Raw genomic sequence first — 20,571 nt, forward strand, 5'->3', positions numbered from 1 at the left:
GAAATTGGTTGTCGCAACGACGAGAAGTCGCTCGACTTGGAAGACAAAACTCTGGACAGTCATCAAGTTATCAACAGTCATTATTGTTATTACATTATGTAAAAAGGTACGGGCGACGTATGTGTATGGTAATAAACGTAATAAAATAAAAATGAAACGATAATAATTATATTGAAAGTATGCAATCAGCTTCCTGTGTAACAAAGCAGCAGCAGCAGCAGAACAAGTTAAAAGAAGTTAAAAGAGAAGTCGATCGAGGTTGTTCTGTTACTTTTTTTTTGCACGTTCCTCTTTTTAAAAAACGCATTTTATTGAAATCCGAGATTTTGAAATATTTTTAGTCTGTCTTTGCATTTCAATTGATTTCAAATAAAACTTTATGAAAATTTTGTAACGCTTTAAAGCAAAGTCCTATTTTTCGAAAAATTGTTTAGATTTGCTTAAACTGTCAAATTTAGCTCTGAGAAGGTCAATATTCAATAAAATTTAAAAAAAAGTTCGGGAAAACTATGAAATACAGCAATTTTATGATGTAATGTTCATTGCATACCTCATATGAGAGAGTTAAAGAAATTAAAATTAGTTTCATACTTTATGGCTGTCCATTATTATGATTAATTTTAATTATTTAATTAATTTATTAATTAAAATTAAATTAAATAATAATTTTTTTAATAAATATTTTTTTACTTATAAAGAGGTCCAAAAATATGTAAAAAAAAATCAAACCCAAAAATTCCTTAAAAACCCGGGATAAAATTTTGAATCGAAGTAAAAATTTGTAGCGTAATAACTCGAAGTTCTGAATAATTAAGTAAGAAAACCCAAATAATTCAAAAAACTACCTTAAAAACCATAGAAAATGGCAAAAATAAAATGTAATGTTTATTGCATAACTCAATTGAAATGAAATGGATTTTTTTTAATTAAATTTATTGCATACTTTTGGGTAGTGAAATGCGATAAAATAATTATAACTCTCTCAAGAGGCCCAAACAAATTTAAAAAAAAAATTTTAAAACAAAAATGGAAAAAATTTTAATGTTAAAAAAAATTATTTTATTAATATAATTAAATTAAAAAAAAATTATATAAAATTAATTAATTATTTCATTAAAAATTTAAATTTAAAAAGAAATGCGATTTAGTAACTTATTAATCCCCATAAATTTTTTTAAAAATCTTTTATGTTCTCTAAGCTGGTCATTTGCTTTCTGCCATTCATTCAGGTTTGATTATTTTTTGCACTTGCATACTTCCAAGTATTCCGTTCGCGCGTGTATGTACTCACTTATTTACATAATAAAGACAATTTGCTATTATAAATAAGTTTTTTTCCTCGTCTTCTTCTTCTTTTTTTTCTAATGCAAACAAATATATTAGTTGAGTATAATCTACATCACGTAGCACTCAACACATGCGAAAGTTGCTCTGCAAGTATATCATTGAAGTCATTATCTCCTGTTTTTTGCACAGCGATCAATGTAGGAAAAAATGTCAATGCCATCCATCCATCTACTGTTACAATATTTTTTTTTTTTGTACAACAGAAAAATTCTTTACCGAGAAATACAACGAAAAATGCGTGCGTGACAATATTTTTGCTGTAACTCGACAAATTTTATCCTTCATCATATTATTTATATTTCTCCTTCTCGCCTCGTTTTTACTATGAGGTTTGTACAAGATACAAGAAAAAAATTTTTTTGTCACTATTATTTTATCATCAAATATTTATTATATTATTTGTGTATGTGTGTTCCAGGTAATTTTTATTATATATTTTATTTATTTTGTAGAAAATTGGAGCTAGGAGAGACAAACCCACAAATTTTCGTCATGCAGCAAAAAATAAAGGATAAATTGTTTGAACAAGATTGTTGTCACATACTTATTTACACTTTTTTTTTCGTCGTCGTCGTCGTTTCTTATTGTAACTTTTTTTTCGTATTAGTCATGCTGTCATGTTTCTAGTCATCTTGTTGCTGCAAAATGATGTAAAACGTCGCAAATTTTGCATGGTGAATTTTTTTTTTCGTATTGATATTAGTGTGTAGGTTGAATGAGTAGGCTTTTTTTTATGGTAAAAGGATATTTTTTCACCAATTTTTTTTTATTTTTCAAACTTAATGAATTTCTCGAAATTAATTTTTTTTAAATTTTTTGTTCTGGAAATGGAATTTACCTTTTTGTAAAAAATTTCGTTAATTGAGTTTAATTGAGAGATAGCTTACATATTTAATCCTTTAAAAGCATATTGATATAAAATTTCGTTGAAAATAAAATTTTATGGATAAAAATTAAAATAAAATAATTAATTGAAGATTATCTAAAATTTTTATTTTGGAAAATGGAATTTTCCACTTTTGTTAAAAAATTTGCTTTAATTGGGCAAACTTATTATTAATTATTAGGTAAATATAGGGCAGAAATAATACGATGACATTTTTTTTTGTTTTTTTAAAATATCATGTCGTTCAATTAAAAAATGTTAAATATTTTATAAAAAATTATGAACTATAAAATAAATTGTTTAAAATAATATTTTTAATGACATAAAGATTTACATTAATAAAATAAATTAATTAATATGTTATAAATATGTTTAAATAAATATAATTATTTTAAAATAATACTTTAAAAAATTATTTAATGAATATTGTAATAAATTTTTTATATTTTTAAAATATTTTTTTTTATATAATTATATAATTTATTCTAATGTTTTTTTTTTATTTTTAAAAAATTGAAGATATTTATTTTTTTCTTATTTTATTTTTTTTATATTATTATTATAAATTAAAAATATTTTAAATTAAAAAAAAATAAAATAAGAAAAATTCAATTTCTTGGATTAAAAAAAAAATTAAAAAAAATTAATCAACATTAAAATAAATTATATAAATATTTTAAATAATTAAATATAAATAAAAAAATTATTTTAAAATAGAAAATAATTAAAAAAATAAAATAAATTTATAAATATTTAAAATAAATAATTAAAAATATTTTTAAATAAAAAAAAATAAAATTAAATTATCAAAAATAAAAAAATAATAATAAAAATAAATTAAAGCCACGAAAAGCAACAATTCTCCACGCAATAAAGGCACAAATAATAATAGACGTCACTTTTTCCCAACTAAATCATTATTCTAGTCACACCATTGCAGGCTTAATAAATTATTCGTTTTTCCTCCATTTTTCTCTCATTTTCCGTTATTTTTTTTTTGTGTTTTTCCTCGACAATGTTTTGTTGCTGTAACCAAACAAACAACAAGAAAAAAACCGACTATTTACCATTATTATATACATTATATTAATAATAAATTATCCTCAGTAATTGCCAATATTAGCTTTTTGTACGCATGGAATGTCTAATGTGAGTCACAAGAAAACTGAATTAAATTCAATTTATTCGACAATCACTTATTCAGCGTTTTATTGACCAAACCTTCGCCTTCTCTGCTACTTTTTTTTATGGTCCCTAAAACGATCTGTTGTGCGATATGTGATGAAAATATTAATAATAAAATTCCGCTAAAAATGTCCCTTGTTTGTGTCTCTCTAGCCATACGTCTCGTGTCATATTTTTTTTTATGGTCCAACGACATGTTTTCCTCGTTATTTGATTAATTTGATAATGTTACAATAACAAGAATGTGATTGTCGATGGAAGATGTTGGGAGTTGTTACCTTTTTATTTTTATGGATGTAAAATTCTTACATTTTTTTTTATTGACCTAAAACGAGACGAAAGTATTTTTTACGATCGCTTTGAACATCCTTGTCGAAAAAATCGATAAATTTTATTGAAAAATGACATTTTTTTGCCATCATTATAAAAAATGGGGTTTTCTTTTGTTTCGTATATCAGAGAGAGAAAAAGGAAGAAATAAAACAAAAAAAAAATAAGAAGATTATTTATACATATCATTTGTTTTGTTATGTTTGTCTCATGTCGTCTCTCTTGTAAATAATATTTTAATATTATAATAAAAATGAGTGATGGCATTTCATATCGAATGATTTAATGTCACCACACAGCAACAAGAGCATCATCATTTCAATATCATTATAATAATCATCGTTTATGTGTCTCTCGTCATGTTATATATTTTTTATCATCTTCAGGAAAAATACCATACAAAGTTTTAAATTTCATTTTTTTTTTTAAATATTTGCTCTGAATGTGAAAAATGTAAAACAACAAAAAAAAACTACATAATAGCATAAAAAACCAAGGAAACACAAGTAGGCATTGCATTAATAATAACAAAATAATCATAAATTCAACATCATTAGTTTTCGTTATTTTCGTTTAGTTTCGTGTCGTGTGTGTTTTAATGTAAAATAAATAAATAATAATAATAAAACCTCACATTTATTCAAAAAAACAAAAAAAAATAATATAAAAAGTTTTAATAGAGTTCATATATTATGTTACGAAAAAAATGCACTGCACATTATTATTAGTATGAATGTGATTTGAAAAAATAAAAAAAAAATAAACACAATTTATGGAATAAAATTATAATATTTTTGTTTGTTTTTTAATAATAATAATGAACGGACAAACGAATGACAATCAAAACTGCATTTCTAACTTTATTTATTATTACTAAAAGGGTGCCTGCATTTTTTTTTTGAAGTTATGAATGTTTGAACTACAATTAACATTTTTATGTAAATAAAAATTATTCAGGGGAGTTAAATTTTAAGTTTTGCGAAAAATTTTTTAAATTAACATAGAAAAAAAAATTAATGCAAAATATTAATTCTTATCAAAATAAATAAATTTTTAATTATTTTTTTCTATTTATTTTTATTAATTTAATTATTTTAATTTATTTAATTTTTTATTAATTAAATTCGAATATAAAAAAATAAATTTTAATATTATTTAAATATTAAATTAAATATTAATTCTAAATTAATAAAAAAATATTTTGTTAATTAAAAATTTAAAATCAATATTTTTCTTCATTTTATAATTTTTAATTTAATTTTAATATTTTTAATAATTTAAAATTAAATAAATGTTTTTATCGAAATTTTGAACTAATTAAATTTTTAATTTAATTTATTTTTAATTAAATAATTTTATTTTTTATTATTAAATTGCTTAAAACTTTGAATGGAAAATTCAATATTTGTATTTTTTTTTTGAATAAATTTTTAAATAAACTAATAATTTAAATAATTTTCAATAAAAATTTAAAAAGTTTTATTTTTTTTTTTTTTCTGTCAATAAATTTTTAAATAATTAAAAAAAAATATTTATAATAAATAAGAATAATTAATAATAATAAAAATAAAAATAATTTTTATTGTTTAATTATTTAATATTTTTTTTTTCTGTCAAAAAAAAAATTGGAAATTTTTATTATAAAAAAATAATAAAATAAAAAAATATTTAAATTAAAAAATTTTATTATTTTAATAATTTTTTTATAAATAAATAATTTTTTTTTAATTTTTCATTTTTTTAATTTTTCTTTGCTTAATTATTTTAAATAATTTTTTTTAATATATTTTTTAAAATAAATAAAAATTCTTAAAAATTTAATAAAAGAAATTAATAATTAATAATAAAAAAGTTGAAAAAAATTTAATTACATGCAAAAATTAATTCCCGCAATTAAACGATTAAAAATTTCTCATTATCTAGAACAATGCTTTTCACGGCACTGTGAATATTAAAAGAAAAACACATTTAAACATGATTTTCCGAATGAAAGCAAAACGAAACAACACAATAATGAATGGTGACAAATAAAAATCCATTTTAAAAATCCTTGTACAAATAAAAAATTCATATTAAAAAAAAAGTGAAAACCCATTTCGACTAACTTTTGTTACACTAACAAAAATAATTGTTTAACGCAAAGGATGCCACTTGTGTTTTGACACAATTCGTGTGAATGAAATTTCGAAATGAATACTTTCGTGTAAAAAGAGTCTATTAAAAGAGCGTTTTTGTTATTTAAAAATAAAACAAAAAAAAACGCTATTTTGTAACACTTTTTACCTCTTTTCATAATAATCATTTGTTTTTTTTTTTGACTATAGAAAATCACTTAACGACGCTCATTGATGTAATTTTCGTGGATTCTTTCTTTCTTTGTCTATTTGGCATCCATGGCAACAACAAGAGAATTGCATGACAACTTGTATTTAATTTGCCACGAAAAAAAAAGAAATATTTACAGTGCATTAACTACGCTCTATTTTTTTCTGTTCGACTTTTGTGTGTATCCGAAAAATTTTCAACCATGATTGATCCGTAATTATCTCCGACGATCGGTCTCATGCACTTAAAAATTTCTTACCCAAGGTAATTTGAATCTTTCGTGGCTCTGTGTGTGTACCGAATGTAATTACCGATCGGGTCGATCGACAGTAGTGGTCAGTAGCAGAACACACGTACGCACCGTAAATTATATATTAACTCTTTTTGTGGCAATTCTTCTTGTTACTTTTGAGAAATCAGGTTTTGAGAGGAAAAATTTTTTATTTATGATTATCCGTCGTTGTTCGACGCGTCGTCATCGTCAGCGACGTGCTGTTTGTACTGATTCCTACATCCATCATTTTTGTATCAAAAACGCAGAACTCAGCATCAAACATACACGAGAAACACAGAAAGATCACGTAGTAAAAGGAGATGAAGAAGAAAAAGAAAAAAAAAACGAAGAAGGAACGCGCAACAGATGGTGTTTATATCTAGAAGGCATTATATTTTATTTTTATACATCTTCGTTTTTTTTCCTCTGTTTTTGTTGTATTTTAATGTTAGAGACAATTTGTGTACAAACTATAATAGACACATTCACATTCGATATCGATAAAGTTAAAATAATATTGTCACACTCTTTTGTCTACAAATACGAAAAAAAAACAATTCAAAGAAAAATATTCGTCAATGAATGGAAAGAAGAGGCACATTACGATTATCATGTCTCTATTAATTTAATCTCTATCAGAATTTGGTTAGATAAATATTTTCAAGTAGAAAAGAAACTGCTGTGAGACGAATGGGGTGCTGCACTACAACTCGAAAGAATTGAATAAATTAAGATGTTTTGAAACGCACCATAACGACCATTAAGTTGCGTCTCTCTTGACTTTGAAACAGTTGTTCAATTCTGATTCTATCGATTTTACATGTTTTGGAGAAAATTTGTGTATTGCATTGAAAATGAATATTTTTTTTTCAAATAAATTTTTTAGTGAATTTTTGAAATAATATTTTGTGAAATTTAAAAAAAAAATATATTTTTTTTTAAATTTTGTCAAATTTTTTTTCTGAAGAATTTTTAATAAAACTTCTTATAAATTTTTAATTAAATTTTTTCATTATTTAATTTTTAGTGAATTTACAACTTATTTTATTTTATTTTAAATATATTATTTTTTTAATAATAAATAAAATAAATCAATAAATTTAAAAAAATTGATTATTAAAAAAAAGTATATTTTTTAATTTTAATTTAATTTTTTTTATTTTCCTTTTTTTTAATATTTAAAAAAAATTAATCGTCAAATTTAGAATAAATTTTAAACAAAAATTAATATATATAATTTTATTTTTTTTTTAATTTTAATTGAAAATATTTTTTTAAATTTTATTTATTTTAATTAGGTATAAAATTTTTAATAAAATTAGATTTTTTTTTTGAATTTTAATTATTTTAATTTATTTATTATTTTTATTTTCTTTGAAATATTAAATTTTATTTTAAAATTGATGAATAAAATTAATCTAAAAATTTTGAATACATTTTTATAAACTGATTAATTTTAAATGATTCAATTAAAAAAATATATATATTTTTTTATTTTTTTTAATGTTAAATTAAAATTATTTTTTTTTAATTTTCCTTTTTTTGAAATATTTATTTTTTTTTTTATTTTAATTTAAATTATTTTTTTCTTTACGTTCTTTATTTTAATTATAAAATTTTATAATTATTATAAAATTTAATTAATTGATTTTAATAAAAAAAAATAATAAATGATTAAAATAATAAAATTATTAAGTTTTTTTTTAATAAATGTTTAAAACTATTAATTTTATTTAAATCAAATTATTAAAAAAAAAACTTTATTTTATACTTATTTTTTTGTAAAACTTTCATATCTCATAGAAAATGTAAAAAATCATCAAATCTCGGAGAAACCATTCCATTATGCGATACAAATTTCTTCCCAATCCGTAACAAATGAAAATTAAGTCAAGGAGAGCGTCAAATCTCGATTAGATGAGAGCAAAGGTTATCGCAGTTCAGGAAGAAATTCAATGAACATTCTTTTTCGAAGGGAGGAGAGACAAAAAAAACATGAGATTTTTAAATCTGTGTGAAGACATGTAGACATGTGGGATGTAATAAATTAAGAGACATTTAAATTTCATTTCTTTCGAGTGAGAGAAAAAAAAACATTTTAGGGAACTATTTATAATTACCATTTGTCGTTGTCCCATTTGAATTACTTTTCCACGTGATTTCTTCTTCAATTACGTTGAATTATTATCTTTTCCACTGCGTTTTAATTGCTTTCAGGAAGTGTGAACACACATGTCTGTGGCCCATAAAATATCTAATCTCCCGTAGACGGCTCCAAAAAACACTCATAATTCATCTGGTATCGCGTTTTCAGACATTATCAAAAAGAGGAGGATGGGGAGAAAAAGTTCAATCGCTTCTTTTGCACCTTTCGATAATGACTTGTGTAAAATAAAACCAGATTTTGTTGGCGTTATGGCACACATATACTTACAAAACATGAAACAAGCAAAAAACATGTTGAATAATAAAAATAAACATACATAATTCAAAAATTCTCGTGTTTAACAGGCAACGATGCGCCATGCGAAACAAGACGAGAAAGAAATCAAAACCTAAATAAATAAATAATTCAAGGAATCAATAATAATTTTTTTTTGCGAAGCTACGTGGTAAGTATATATCCCTTTGTGGTAAGATGTCAGCCCGCATCAATAACCGATCAATGTTTGTGTTCATCTTGTAAGCAATTTCTTTAAAGTGAAGGAGAAAAATTATATCGAACGATTTTTGATCGCTCACATGGCACACAAAAAAAGAGAAGAAAACAACAAGAAATGGAACGTAATCAGGTAAAATGCTATGGAACGCGTAACCACGCAGTTGTGCATATTTATTTACTGTAAACAGACACACACACAGTACATTATAAATTTTTTTATCTCTTGCGAAATGTTTTTTTTTTGCGCATGCAGTATAAAAATGCGAACGAACCACCTGCCGCAAATTCTCACAATCTGATTCTTTGTGTTTTTTTTTAATTCATTGAAAGTTGCTTCGAAGGTTAAATTTATCCTTTTAAAAAAATCGAGGAGAGTGAGAAAGGTCGCTGCGACTCAATTAGTAAATGAATCTAATTGCCTATCATCATTATCGTTCCTTTAGACAGACACTTTTAGCATCATTAATTATTTGACGATTCTTCACGTGGCACGAAAAAAGAATTAAGAGAAACATTACCGGAAAACAATCACTCATCATTTGTCAGTCATTGTAATTTTTCCCTACCGAAAACAATGCAAAGTATCGTCGTCATCATCATCACAAAAATGGTTCCTTCTTACGAACTGTCTGTCCATCAAACTGTCACAAATAGTGAGCAATGAATGGACACGTGACAACGCATTGCAAAGTGCGGTAAAAGTATATTTGAAGAAAAAGAAAGATAATGATGATGATAACACTAAAATCCAGACAAGAAGAGTTTTCACTAAAATTTCTTCATCTTCTTTTGGAGAAAACTTTTGTACACAAGTTTGTTAAGTTCACGAGGAGAAAACTTTTCGTCTTTGGATGATTTAGTTGGATAGTTGTACATGATGTTGGTGCAGCAATTTGTTCGGAATTGACAAGAACACGAGTTTTGTAACACACTTGCTACTATTTACTACAACGAATATGTGTTATTACTACAGCACTAATAATTACATATATCTGTTAGATACTTATTTATTTATAAGTTTGTTTTATGGTCAGAGGCGTAGAGCTTTGAGGGGTTAGTTTAGTTTAAAATTAATTCCTTTTAGTTTCTTTTAAGAGACGTAGGGGTTCCTTCAATTTTTTCGTCACGATTGATTTTATTCGAACTATATCTTATTTCAGTTCTATCTGAAGCTCATCAGAACAAGGGAACTCCTTGATTCATCGAATTAACTCATTAAGGTTTAATCCCTTCTATTTAGATATCTTAGGTCATAGATCCTCGACCTTAGGTACTTAGTATAATAAAAGAAGATTTCGACTTGATTTCTCGAATGAAGTTCTTTAAACTCCTCTAAAAGTATCTTTTTTGACATAGCAGAATAATATGAGCAATTATTTGATCTGTAGTCCAACAATCACAAATAACACTTGTTATAAAGTTCCATTTAAATATGCTTGGATTATCTCTCAAAGGTTTCTATTCTATTCAGTTTAATCCCAGCCATTTGTGATGATATTTCGGGTTCTTTGCAGGGATTCTCGGGGAAAATGAATGAAAAATGCCACGTTCTCTTTTTATCACGTCTGCTTTATTTGAACTTTAAGCCTCAACTCCCTCGACTTTCGTTGTTTTATCTCGTACCTCTCTTATTTGTGCCCTGGGTACTCCATGCAATATAAATCAATTACATCATAATTCGCTAAATGGCTAGGTGTTGTATAATAACTTATGGAATCATATTTGTAAAAGGCATAAGAACATTTTAACCTTGCTTTAACTCGGCTTGTTGGCAACTCTTCTACTGGATGTGATACAAAGTATTTGAATACTTTAGCTCTAGTTACTCCAGACATCTTTTAATTATACATCATTTGATCAAAATCTATAGAATATTTTTCGTCTCCATCCGAGAACATGGTTTAAAATTATTGGTCCCATAATGAACTAAACTTTATACAAAACTATTTGAATAATTATTTTTGCTTAAAGATGTCAGTACAAAATTCAATAACTGATCAATATTTTAAGAAGCTTATGTTAACATTTGAAGTCCAATGCTGATAAAATAAATTTTGTACTTTAACTCCATCTGAAAATTTTAAACATCTTCCGTTAAATAAACTATACTTACATGAAGCGGTTTCCTTTGCGCCATTTTGTCAAAAGTCCCCTTCTTTGTCACTACACCTCTGTCAATATTTGAAAACCAATGTATTTGTGTCAGGCGTTAATTGAAACTCGAAAATCAATAGCATGCCTTTGTATTAATAGAAAACTCGTAAAAATCACAAATTTATAGAAGCGATAAAAAAAATCTATATTGTCAATTGTCATGTTTGTTCTGTTTTTGAATTCCTCTCATTTATGTTCTCCATCAGTCATGCATATTTCTAAATTTTCATCTAAGCATTCGTTCTGCCTGTCACTGAATCGTTGGACACGTCGCTCTTTCATAATACGAAACAAAAAAAAATTGAATTCTAATTTACAGAACGAAAAAAAAACGAATTGAAATGAAATGACATTTTAATTAAAATAAAACATCACAAAGTCATTCCATTTTGTTGAAGAGTTCAGAAACTTTAAAGTTGATTGAAATTCAAGAGTGCATGCAAAAAAAAAATATGTAAAAGAAAGATGCAAATGAGTGGTCAAAACCTGGTTGCATGATTTCATTTTGATGCACGAAACATGCAAATTCGGTTCTTTTTAATTCCTTCGTTATTTACATTTATTTACAAATCCTTTCAAAGATCTCCAGGAAAAAAATCAACAAACGATTTGGTCTTGACTACTTGTATAAATTAACATCAACAAAAAAAAAATTCCTTAATCCCTCGATCATGATAAACTTTAAAGAAAGAAAAAAAATCCTTTAAAAAAGTTATTTTAAAAATAAAACGTCGAACGCTAATAAAGACGTATAGATTTAACGAAATGAAAGGAAAAAAAATGGAATGGAAAGAACGACGTCGACGATGATGATGACGAGAGAAAAAAGGAAACATCGTTATCTGTGACTTTTTATCAAAATTCAATGGAGATAAAAGAGAATAAATAAATAGATATCTTCATTATTTTAATGGTCCATCAACAACCCTTTAGAACGTTCCATTCAATACGCTGTTGCTTCGTTTGCTCTCTTGACCGGCTTGTTGCTTCTCTTAAACCAAACCCGAGATGAACCGAGATTACTCGTGCGTTTCGCTAGTCAATTATTATTTTTCTCCTCTTACACCATTAACCATTAGAAATGCATTTCGAAATCCATTCAAGGTTCACACAATAAAAAAAAGAAGATATTTCCTATTGATGATGCTTCATTACATCTCTATACCTACAGGTCTGCTATAATAGATATTTTTCGTTACTAATGATATTAAACTTGAAACAAAAATTAATGATGTGTTTGTCCTTTATTTCGATGATTTTATTTTTTGTTTTTTTTTTTTTATTTTTTCAAGCCAGACAGTAGATTCGGTCAAGAGGAAAAAAAAGTATCTAAATGACAACGATGAGAAATAAAAACGATAAAAGAACCGAAAAAAAATCATCATTATACAGATGCTGGTCGGTTGGATATTTATGTGGATCTACATCTCCGCTACAGTCGCACTAAAAACGAGTAATAATATAAATTTTAATTAATTGAACCCTTTTTTCGTCATTCGTGCTATGAGAATTTGAATTTTTGTGTATCATTATTATTGTTATTATTTTGCTTTTAAAAGTGTGATGGTGTTCGTTCGTTTTTTTGTGTTTTTTTAAGGAAATTGTTTTTAGTGACATTGGCGTAGTTTTATAAAGAAAAGTTTTTTTTTAATTTTTAAAAAAATAAATTTAGATAGATTTTTCATTTATTTATTTTTTTAAAATTAAATTAAATAATTTACTTTATTTTATTTAAAATTAATAATCAATTAAATAATTTTATTTTTTTTATTATTTTAAATTAATTATTAATTTTATTTAATTTTTAATAATATTAATTTAAATTTGATTTATTTCAAAATAATTAATTAATCGCAATTAATTTTATTTTTCTATTATTTTTAATTAATTAGTATTTTTAAATAAAATATTTTGAAAATAATTTTAATTGATTTTTTTATAATATTTATTTAATTTTCATTTATTGTTCATTAAATATTTAATTTAATTAAAAAACAGTTATTTATCTAACATAAATAATTTATTTTTTTAAATTTTACTTAGTTTTGAATTTGTTTTTGAATTTATTAATTTAATTTTCATTAAAATATTATTAATTAAAAATTGAATTTAAACTAAATAAAAATAAATTTATTTAAATTTTAAATTAAAAAAAAATTAAATTAAATTAAATAATTAATTTTTTTATTCAATTTTAATCATTTTCATCTTTATTCGAACAAAAAATTAAAATTAAATATAAAAAAATATTTTATGTTAAAAAAATAATTATTTTTTTAATTAAATTAAATTTTAAATTATTAATAAATGAAAATTAAATTAATTTTATTAAAAATCAATTAAAAATTTAAAAAAATCAAAATAATTTAAATTATTAATTAAATTATTGATTTTAATTAAAATTATTTTGAATTAATTTTATTTATTTTTTATTAATTTTTAATAAAATTAATTAAATTTTTATTTATCAATAATTTAAAATTTAATTTAATTTAAAAAAAAGTTATATAAAATAAATAATTTTTTTTATATTTAATTTAATTAAATTAAATTAAGTTTTAAATTAATTTATTTAACATTAAATTAATAATTTTAAAAATAAATTTAAAAAATTAATTCAAAACTAATAAAAATAATTTTTAATTAAAAAAAATAAATTTAATAAAAAAAATTCCTTTTTAAAAAATATAACAACGCCGTCACTGCTTCCCTTTACAAAATTTGTCTTAGAAACTGCCCTTTCTTTCTTGTTTCTCAAGTAGAATAATCGCCACAATTTATATTCAAAACGGAGTTAATTTGGACTCATTTGAATTGTAATGTTGCCGGACAACGATGAGAGTTTTAAGATAATGAATAAATTTTAATGGGAGGGAGGTTGGTAGGAGGACTAAATAAATTGCACAATCATCAAAAAATTTTGCCTCTTTCATTAACATTTTATTTACAAAACATTTTAGTACCAAATTAATCAAAGTTCGGGTCATCAAACATTTTCGAGCTACGAATAACGAACAAGATCCTTATCTCCTAATCCACTCTAATCATAAATTGATCACAATTTAATATTATTATTGCGATACTTTATTTTATAAACATTGCTTGGGTATGTATTTTTTTTTTTTTATTTTTCATTATTTTAATCGGTCTCCTTCCATTTATGACCTTTTTAAATTAATGTTGTTGTCGTCGTTATTCGAAAAAAAAATGCCTTGCGGTGGCAGGCAACTAGACGATGGATGCCGGGACATGACTGATAGATTTATAAAATATAATAATCATGATGAGGAGATAAAGATATTTTCCCCGAAATTCTGTCATGTCGCCGAACTTGACATTCTAATAATAATAAATAAAATTCGAGACAAACAAAAAGCTTCGAAAAAAATATTTAATTTGCCAAAGCGAATAATTAAGACGCGCTAGAAGAATCTTTTTGTTGTTTTGTTATCCTATCCATCAATTAACTTGTTTAAAATTTCTGGGCTGCGTATAATTAGAATATCAAGAAAATTAAAAACGAAGATGAAACGAGATGAGATCACAAAAAAAATTTTTTGGCGAAGAACTTTTTTTTTCTTATCTTGTTTTGCCATTTTATTATTATTGTTTAGCAGATCATAAACACTCTTTTAATGCTCGTTATACATGAAAAGAGAATTAAAATTAAAACCTCGAAAAATGTTACAAAAAAATCAATGTTGACTTGCGGAATCCTGTCAAATGCAGAGTAAATATTAATAATCGCATCACCTGACTACGCGCAACGTACAGATTCGGAGATCATTAAGGTTGATATAATTTCCATTATCATCCTTGTCGTCGTCTCCCATTCCATACAAGAGAAATTGTTTTTTTTTGTTACGCAAACGACGCTAAATAACTCAGATTTCCTGTTATTTGTTACGTTAATTAAATTTACGCGGGCTTAGAGAATCCTGTTTTACGTTTCTTTTTTGTATTTCTTGGTTTTGTTAATTAAAATTGAAAAAAAAAAATTAAAATAATAATGTTATTTTGTAATATGACAACAGCTAGATAATGAGCAAATGACAAGCAAAAAAAAAAATGTTTGTTAAAATTTTTTTAATTATTTTTGTATTTTATTTTTGGGTTGATTGGATATCATTGTTGTTGGCTTAAAGAAAAAAAAACTTATTATTTACAATATTGTCCCCTCATCAAAAGACAAGTAGTACAGTAGTAGTTGGCTCACAAAAAAATCTGATTAGTCATTCAAGATATTGATTAATTTGATTGTAACTGTAGATTGTGAGTCATTAAAGTAAAACATGATATCACTTCCGTACGAAAATTGCTGCTCAGGCAAGCCTTTTGATTGTATCTTTTTGTGTTTTTTTTTTGTTGAATGAAAAAAAAGAAGTAAATCCTGAATAATTTATTTTTTTCGAGTACTCGAGGTATTTGAGTGAATTTAAATGATTTTTTAAAAATAAAAATATATTCTATTGAAATTAAAATTTAATTTTTATGCATAAATTTTATTTATTTAAATTAGTAAAAAAATTTAAAAAAAAAATCTTTTTAAAAAAAGATTTTCAAAAAATATTAAAAATAAATTAAGGTTTATTAATTATTTATTTAATAATTTTTAATTAAATTAAAGTAAAAAAATAAATTTAAAAAAGTAGGTATTAATAATTATAAAAATGCGATTAAAATATTAAAAATTAAATTTAATTTATTTTAATTTAATTAATAAATAAATAATTTAAAGTTCAATTTTTATCATTAATTAATTAATTAATTTTTTTTATTTAAAAGAATAATTTTTATTTTATTTATTTTGCGATTAAAATATTGAAAAAAATAATTTTATTTTATTTTATTTAATTAATAAATAAGAAATTTAAAGTTCAATTTATATCATTATATTAATTAACTAATTAATTTATTTTTTATTTAGAAGAATATATTTTATTTTATTTATTTAAAATTTTTAAAGTGAAAATCCGAGCAGAAATCTATTTTTAGTAAAAATCAATAAATAAAGTTTAAAACACTTTAAAAAATTATTTTATTAATTAATTAAATAAATTAATTAAATTAAATTAAATTTATAAACTTATTTTTTTTTATTTGATTTATTTTATAATTCAATTTAAAAAAATTCTCATAAAATATAAATACTTATGAGAAATTCGAATAACTAAAAAAAATTGAAATGCATTCAAAATATTTTTTTAAAAAATTATTTAATAATTTTTAATTAAATTAAAATAAAAAAAATAAATAAATTTAAAAAATTATTTTAGTTTAAAAATTAAAAAAAAACTGATTGATTTTTTTTTAATTAACGTGGATAACTTTGAACTTTCATTTCAACTCTAAAACAATAGTTTTTTTTTATCAATTTTTCATATAAAATGACATAAAATAATGAAAAATGCATTTCATAAAACAAACTATTTTTTTTTCTCTCTTGATATCTGTACTTTTAGAGTGGTTTTGATTTTATTTATTCCATACAAATTGATATTATTATTCCTTTGTTGTAGTTTTTTTCAACTCTAAGCCAACAATCATTGCTGTTGAACTTTTTTTTCATTTTGTAACAACTTTAGCAGATACCATAGTTTTACAAAAAGCTTTTCCAGTTATTCCATATTACGCTTTTGTGCACATTTAATTTGTAATTTTTTTAGAGCGAAACGGAAAATGTTGGGATTGTTTGTTTTTTTTTTCAAATGATTTTAGAATGATGCGATGAAATATGTAGTATAAATATTATTAAGTGCAATTTGCGTAAGTGGCGTCTGGATTGCTCTGTTAACAACAATAACAACTTATTCATTGCAATAATTGTAAATTTTCTTTCAATGGCAAAATAAAAACTTTTTTTTGTTCAAATCTTCTCAAAGGTTTCCAAGGACTTGAAAATCCTCGATAAAATTTAATTGCTTCTTATTTATTGTGTGACTTATTCAAGTGCTTCTAGAACATTTCATTTGTTCAGGATGTTTTGAAAGAGCACGTTATGAATCGAAATTAAAGAGATTAACTTTTCTTTGTGTGCCAACCTCGCTGTGTAAACGCTACAATCGCATTATTTATAGAAATCGCGTTTCGACTTTACTTTTCGAGCGAATTTGTAGGCGTGTTTGTGCTGTCTGAGTCTCTGAATAATTTCTTATATTCAGAAAATTTCCCTGAGGATATAAGAAAATCATGTGTAATGATTTTTTTTTCTGTGCCTTTCATTCATTTCTTCGTTTGTTTTGTTGGCGTTGTTATTATTTTTTTTATTCAACTCGACGCAAGTGTGTGAGCTCCGTTTGAGGATACAAATAAAAAAAAATGAGAGATATTGGTGTTAAAGAATTTTTTTCGGGAAATTTTGCCATTTAAGAAATTTTAAAACAAAATTTTTTGAGTTACAGGGTTGCCAAAAAATTAAAAAATTATTATGAATTTTAAATACATTTGGCGAGAAACTTATTTTCACTCTGAAAAACATGTTTTGGGACTTTTTGATTAAATTAATTTCCAAAGATTATAAAAAAAAATCGAAATTTTTCTACAGGGTTGCCAAAAAAAGTATTGATATTTTTTTTTTAAAAAAAAAGAACATTTTTCACCTGAATAAAATTTTAAAAAATTATTCAAGAACGAATATTACTAAAAAAATTTAAAAATTACCATTACAGTGTTGCCAAAAATTTAATAAAAATTTTTAAAAATATTTTTTTTAAAAACAAAAATTTTTTCAAAAAAAAAAAAAATATTGAAAGTAAAAATTTTACAAAAAGAAATCAAATGAAATAAAAAAAAATTAAAAATTTTACAAAAAATCGCCTGTCAGGGTTGCCAAAATAAAATTAAACAAAATTTAAAAAAAAAATTTTTTAAAAAAAACTTTTTTTCTTTAAATTACCCGAATAAATTTTTTTTTAAAAATTTGCTTATCAGGGTTGCCAAAAAATATCAAAACAATATTTTTCGTCAAAATTTATTCAATAATTTTTTTTCTATATAAAAAGTGACAGAAAAAATCAAAAACTTATCAAAATCTTTAAAAAAAATTAAAATTTTTTAATTGCAGGGTTGCCAAATATTACAAAAATCCATATTTTTTAGAGAGAAATATGATAAAATTTTCACTCGAGACTCGAAATTTCCATTAAATTAACCACTCAAAAGCTATAGAAAAAGAGAAATTCATAAACGGATAAAATCCTACAGATATATAGATTTGTTTGCCTTGACAAACGACGATGATGATACTTTATTTGATATGATGCGAAACATAAGTATTTAATTCGAGAGTGAGCGTACATGTGGATGTCGACGAGATAAATACGACGATTATAAATATTTGAACTCTGATTTACAAATAAATTGAAAAATTACTCCGGAGCAAAATCGCATGTGTGAGTGTGTAGGCACAAACAAACCGACGCAGACAAACACAAGAGGATTGAAACGTAAGAGGAAAATGATATTTTTTCAAGAGGGAAATTCGAACAAAGGTAGAGAGAAGGCGAAATTGCGTGTGTGGTAGAAAAACAATCCAAATGTTATTATTAAAGTTTTTTTTTTATTTTCTCGTGTCGGAATTCCGACGAAGAATCGATTTAATACGCTGTTAACTGCCGCTGTTTGTGCTGCTGAATCAATTCAAAGATCATGAACCATGAAGAAAGATCAAACACATTCAATAGAGTCATAACGTAACAATAGCGAGATGGAGAGAGAGAAAAAAAAACACAAAAAATCGGTAATAATGATACCTATTCATGGCTTGACTATTTGTTGACTGCCTAACCATAACAACAACATACCTGGCGATGATGACTGACAAGCGACTCCGTTAAACTTTTTCGCTTTTCGAGTATTTTGACAACCAACTCACAGCAAGCCACAATCTTTTGAGTGGCTTTTTTTGTTATTTTTATTTTGACCCATCATCATCATTATTATTATGATGTTTGCATGTGTGTCGCAATTTATCATCGTTCCGACATGCTTATTATGATTTTTGTTGAAATTTTTTAAAAAAAGAAGAAGAATTTCATTCAATAGAAGATTCACGCCCATTCGAGTATCCAGTTCAATATTCTTCTTGTTTAAATATCATTAAAAATTAATTACTTACCGTTTATTTCCTAATTGTACCTTTTTTTGCTCCAACCTCTTCCGTATCCTGCAAATGAGAAAAAAAAACTAAAATAAATAATCCATTAAGAATTTACGTAATTTTTTTCTGCGCTAACAAGCCTAACTCACTAATTTATTCATTACCTAACTACTTTCAAACCATTAGTTGATTATTAAAAAAAAAAACGAAAAAAGTTGACTGAAAGCGAGCATTAAATTGTATTTTAATTTAGGAAATTTTGTGGAAATTTTTTAAATTTTAATGAATTTTCCTAGAATTTTTCGTTTTAATTTTTTTTTTCGTTTTGATACTATATAATTTTCGTTTTATAAAATTTTAATAAATTCGTAAAATTTTATTTGAGCTCGTACGGATTTTTTAAAAGTTTTCCTCGACTTTTTTAAAGGGATTAATTATTTTTTATTTTTTTTTTTGCTTTATGAACTTATCTTTTTTATTATTTTTTTTAATTTAATTTAAAATTAATTTAAATTTAATTTTAATTTAATTTTAATTTTTATTTAATTTTTATTTAATTTTAATTAAATTTTAATTTAATTTTAATTTAATTTTAATTTAATTTTAATTTAATTTTAATTTAATTTTAATTTAATTTTAATTTAATTTTAATTTAATTTTAATTTAATTTTAATTTAATTTTAATTTAATTAATTTTTTTTTAAATTTTAATTTAATTTTAATTTTAATTTAATTTTTATTTAATTTCAATTTAATTTAATTTAAATTTTATTTAAATTCAACTTTAATTAAATTTAATTTAATTTTAATTAAATTTAATTTTAATTTAATTTTTATTAATTTTTAATTTAATTTTAATTTAATTTTTTTAATTTTTAATTTTTTTAATTTAATTTTAATTTAATTTTAATTTAATTTTTATTTAATTTTAATTTATTTTTAATTTAATTTTTATTTATTTTTAATTTAATTTTAATTTAATTTAATTTAAAACTAAATTAAATAATTAAATTTAATAAAAATTAATTAAATTAATAATTAATTTAAAAAAAAATAATTAATTTAATAAAATTCTAATATTTAAGAATTTTAAAAAATTTTCAAATATTTTGCATGTAAAAAAATTTTCTCGAGTTTTTCACATTTTTCACCTGAATTTCCCTCTATTTTTATTTCTCGACCATATAATCGCTTTTCTCTTAATTCATTGAAATGCAGTTTAAAAATAAATTTCATCAGAAGGCGGGAAAATGATGACGTTTGTGGTGCAGAGGCGAAAGCAAGCAACGTAGGTAGCGATCAAAAACTTT

General features: G+C 23.1%; 1 protein-coding gene across 1 annotated transcript in view; it reads right to left on the reverse strand.

Annotated features, from left to right (window-relative positions):
* Nucleotides 1–20,571, reverse strand: part of LOC134834244 (irregular chiasm C-roughest protein) — a 170,726-nt gene that overhangs the window by 100,402 nt on the left and 49,753 nt on the right. The window contains exon 2 of the mRNA XM_063848831.1: nucleotides 19,280–19,327. The gene's annotated coding sequence lies outside the window, so the exon portion shown is untranslated. The remainder of the gene's footprint in view (nucleotides 1–19,279; nucleotides 19,328–20,571) is intronic.

This window comes from Culicoides brevitarsis, chromosome 3 (genome assembly GCF_036172545.1).
Source record: "Culicoides brevitarsis isolate CSIRO-B50_1 chromosome 3, AGI_CSIRO_Cbre_v1, whole genome shotgun sequence".
In the NCBI taxonomy this organism is placed as follows: domain Eukaryota; kingdom Metazoa; phylum Arthropoda; class Insecta; order Diptera; family Ceratopogonidae; genus Culicoides; species Culicoides brevitarsis.